Raw genomic sequence first — 5,000 nt, 5'->3', positions numbered from 1 at the left:
CTCCTGCCAGAGGGGAGAGTCTGAAACAGTTTGTGTCCGGGGTGGGAGGACTCAGCTGCAATATTTCCAGACTTCTGGCTGCACCAGGTCACCAGATGATCGATCTCCCACCTGTAGGCGGACTCATCCCCACCAGAGATGAGCCCAACGAGGGTGGTGTCATCCGCAAACTTCAGGAGCTTGACAGACTGGTGACTGGAGGTGCAGCTGTTGGTGTACTGGGAGAAGAGAAGGGGGGAAAGAACGCAGCCTTGAGGGGATCCGGTGCTGATGGTCCTGGAGGCAGAGACATGGTGTCCCAGCTTAACATGCTTCTTCCTGTTCGTCAGGAAGTCTGTGATCCACCTGTGGGTGGAGTCAGGCACGTTCAGCTGAGAGAGCTTGTGTTAAAAGCAGAGCTGAAATCCACAAACAGGATCCTGGTGTAGGTTCCTGGGGAGTCCAGGTGCTGGAGGATGTAGTGAAGGGCCATGTTAACTGCATCGTTGGTTGGTTTTGTAGGCGAACTGCAGGGGGTCCAGGAGTGGGTCTGTGGGTTTAGGTGGGACAACACAAGGCGTTCAAAGGACTTCATAACCACAGAGGTCAGGGCGACGGTTCTGAAGTCGTTTAGTCCTGTGGTCCTTGGTTTCTTGGGGACAGGGACGAAGGTGGAGGCTTTGAAGCAGGCTGGCACATGACATGACACACCAGAGACAGCTGATCAGCACAGTGCTTCAGGGTGGATGGAGAGATAGAGTCCGGCCCAACTGCTTTGCGAGGTTTCTGCCTCCTGAACAGTCTGTCCAGGATGGTAAGAGGGGGGGGTAAGATGGTGGACTGTGGCCAATCAGTGGTGTGACGGGGGATGGTGTCAGGTCTGTCCCATTGTCTTTCAAAGCGACAGTAAAACTGGTTCAACTCGTTGGCAAGGCATGAGTTGTAGGTTTGTAGCTGGTGATCTGTCTGAAGCCTCTCCAGACAGAAGCAGAGTCATTCCTTCAGAACTGGTGCTCTAGTCTATCCATATAAATCCAGGGCCCCTTCTCTACCTCTGATTGGCTCTCACCTTCTTCCTCCAGTGAGTTTTGGGGAAAACACACAGATAGAGATGCTGCTGACAGAAAACTGTCCTGTGAAATGTTCTGCAGGAGACGAAGAAAACATAGTCTCACTCGCCATGTGTTGGTCGCACTCTTGAGCCCTGCTCATTATGCCACAGTTAGGAACAAGCCGTGGACGTCGCGCAGCGTGTTTGAGCTGCTGTCCTTCCTGTTGGGATACACTCAAACTTCACAACGTATTGGGTTGTTTTATTGCAACAGACGACTTCCTGCCAAAAACCCACAGTGCTGGATACAAGACGGTCAGCAGAACAGGCAGCGGGGTTCCCACAGGTCTGCGCAGTGCTGGCTAACGTTAGCACGTGTACTTGTTGGAAACGCCACGGTGACGGGTTGTTGTCTGGGCTTCTGGCGGCCGGGTGATGTCCTCCTTCCCGATGCTGAGCGCCAGGAGAAGGGCTGAAGCTGGAGGCAGCAACAGGACGTATCTAAACATGTAACAGTCACGCTTGCAGGTGGAAAGACTACGCTCTTGAATAAAGACAGGACAGTAGTCCCCTAGCAGAGGGGCGACTGAGTCACCAGTTCTCTTTGAACACCAGCGATCTTCCTCGTCCTCCTGCCGCTGGTCTCCACGGCACACAAAGCTTAAACTCATCTTGGAAACAGCAATGTGGCTGGAGGTGCTGGCTTCACTGTTTATCAGAATACAAATGGTAGACGCCACCACACGTATGTCAGAATTTTATTCATTGACTTTTCTTCTGTAACACACGTCTGCACCGCCTCCAACACAGCGCTGATCTTATGGATTTGAGACCTCAAAGGGGTCAGAGGGTCCTAAAGCCAGCAACAGTGACATCACCGTCCTCCTCTCCATGGACACCAACAGCATCACCTGCAACAGCAACACACTGACACTCCTTAAATATGCTGATGACATTGCCCTGGTGTCCCTTTCGACAGACGAGTGCTCCCTCGCCACATGGAAGCGGTCTGTGGACCCCATGGTCGTCTGGTTCCAGGAGCGCTCCCTGCAACTGAACATCAGTAAGACAAAAGAGCTGTGGGGCCCCAGATCCCTCCGCCCTCTCTCTGAGCCTCCATGCTGGTGTGGTGGAGCAGGTGGAGAGCTTTAAATACCTGGGCGCTGAGTTCGACCACCAGCTTTCCGCCACCCAACATGAGGTCTACCAAAGGCCAGCAGCTCCTGTTCCTCCTGAGAGGCTGTCCGACCCTTTACGCTGCATCCTGGTTCAACGTCCTCACAGAGAAAAGCAGGAACCATCAAACCAGACCCGGCAGAACTCAGATCCAAGTCTCAGACCAGAAAGGCAGACTCGTTCATCACTCGGAGCTCCTCTGGTCACCACTCATTAAACCAGAACAAACTAGGACCTTTAGGACAAACTGACTAGGGTTGGGTCGCTGGTGGGTGACATCACGATGGTTAGCCGCCGTCGTGATTGTAACCAGTTTCTATCATTATGTGACAGACAATAAAGACTTTTGAATTTGAATTAAACACAGCATATAAAATACACCTTAAAGTGATTTGAAACATCAGGTCCAAATAATATTCTATTTTAACCAAGAGCGTCACTTTGAGTTGAAAAGAGGTGGGGACAAGTGTTAGGAGTGTGGTTTTGTGTTCATGTCTTTCCTGTTTTAGTCTGTTTTTGGTTGTGTTTCTCTGTTAAGTTTATTCTTTCACATGTCCTAGTTTACTTGGTATCTGTTTTCATGGGTTTGGTTTTGGATTCTGTCTTTCTATTGCTTTATTTGATTTAGTCCTTTGTTCATTCGCATGTTTAAGTTTTCTTAGTATCTGTCTTGTCTCGTATTCTAGTTATGTCCAGCATTTTTATTATTATTCATTTTATTCGTGCCTTAGTGTCTACTCCTGGTCTGTGTACTTCTGTATTATTTTGTCCATGTTTGCTCTGTGTTCTGTTTAATTTAGTCTGTTTTCCCACTTAGTTTTTTGGTATATTAGTGATCTGTCTGCTTATGTTCTGGTTCAGTTATTTATATTCTGTTTCTTCCTGGTTATTAGTTTCCCTATGGCTTTATTGGTGACTGTTTCCCCTGCTGTCTCTCTCTCTGCCTGTGTCTCATTAGTCCTGATCCCCCTCACCTGTGTTGCTCCCGCCCCGCTCGTAAGTCCCTGTGTATATATATATGCCTGCTTGTGTCTTCAGTCTTTGTCATGTCCTTGTGTCAAGTGTTCTCCTGTGCTCTGTTTTTGGATCTTACCTATGGAAAGTACTTTGTTCCTTGCTTTTTGGATTTCCTTTCCTTTGATTGTGTTTCTGTGGAGTTACCTTTGTTTGGACTCTAGCATTGAGCTCCAGTGGAAACCTGTTTCAGTTATGTTCTTGTGTTAATAAATATTTTATGAACTGCATCCTCCTCGCCTTTTGGTCTGCATTTGGGTCCACACCTCAGTCTTCACTCAGCCTAACAGCTCAGCTCAGCTCACAAGAAACGCGATATTAGGTTCACAAGAACGAGACGAAAGATCCTTCAACAGTGTTTTAAAAATATCCTCCCTGAGCAAGACACTTAACCCCTCGTTGCTCCAGAGGTGTGCAACCTCTGACATGTATAGCAATTGTAAGTCGCTTTGGTTAAAAGTGTCAGCTAAATGAATAAATAAATGAAATGAATAAAATTATTTAGTCTTCCCTCCTGTTTGTCATGTTCAAAGAGAGAGAACTGAAAACTGCGTCCAGAAGTTGTTAAAGTTACTGATTGGTGCTGCACGTTTTGGGGTCATTTCATAATCAGTAGATTGTTTTTTTGTACTTAAGTTCCTTTTTTTGGACAATGCACATTTGTTTCTTCTATATTTTAATTGTATTGCATGTTTTCTTAATGTACAAACCGTTCTAAAGGCATTTTCATTTGCTATTTAACTACGAGCTGTATTTCAGATCATATATAAGCTCAAAGTAAACTCGGTCACAGACATTAAATTCAGTAATAATGAGTTATGAATTATTTCAGTTTGAAGTTTATTGTTTTTTGTCCAAACCTTCCAGTCGTCTCTCCGCTTTATTACAAGGCTGCTGAATTGACACACAGCTGTCATAATAACAACTCATATGTAGAATATGAAAAGAAACCCTGCAGACATCAGAGAGACGCTTCAGACGTCCAATCAGGAGGCATGTTTACAGCTTAGAAACTGTGTTAGTGTGAGCAGACTCAACATGCAGCACACACACACCAATACACACTTACACTAACACACACACACTAACACTAATACACACACTAACACTAATACACACACTAACATTAATACACACACTAACATTAATACACACTAACACACACACACACACACACACACACACACACACACACACACACACACACACACACACTAACGCACACACCGATATACACTAACACTAACACACACATACTAACACACACACTAACATTAATACACACTAACACACACACACCAATACACACTTACACTAACACACACACTAACACACACAATAACACTAATACACACACTAACACTAATACACACACTAACACTAATACACACACTAACATTAATACACACACTAACATTAATACACACTAACACACACACACACACACACACACACACCAATACACACTAACACTAACACACACATACTAACGCACACACCGATATACACTAACACTAACACACACATACTAACACACACACTAACATTAATACACACTAACACACACACACCAATACACACTTACACTAACACACACACTAACACACACAATAACACTAATACACACACTAACACTAATACACACACTAACACTAATACACACACTAACATTAATACACACACTAACATTAATACACACTAACACACACACACACACACACACACACACACACACACACACACACACACACACACACACTAACGCACACACACACACACA

General features: G+C 45.4%; 1 protein-coding gene across 1 annotated transcript in view; it reads left to right on the top strand.

Moving 5' to 3' along the window:
* Window positions 1-5,000, top strand: part of LOC123960220 (disabled homolog 2-interacting protein-like) — a 52,582-nt gene that overhangs the window by 13,655 nt on the left and 33,927 nt on the right. The gene's annotated exons all lie outside the window — the stretch shown is intronic.

Source organism: Micropterus dolomieu, linkage group LG21 (assembly GCF_021292245.1).
Source record: "Micropterus dolomieu isolate WLL.071019.BEF.003 ecotype Adirondacks linkage group LG21, ASM2129224v1, whole genome shotgun sequence".
Taxonomy (NCBI): Eukaryota; Metazoa; Chordata; class Actinopteri; order Centrarchiformes; family Centrarchidae; genus Micropterus; species Micropterus dolomieu.
Note: the sequence above shows the minus strand (reverse complement) of the source record. Positions and strands in the feature narration are given on the sequence as shown.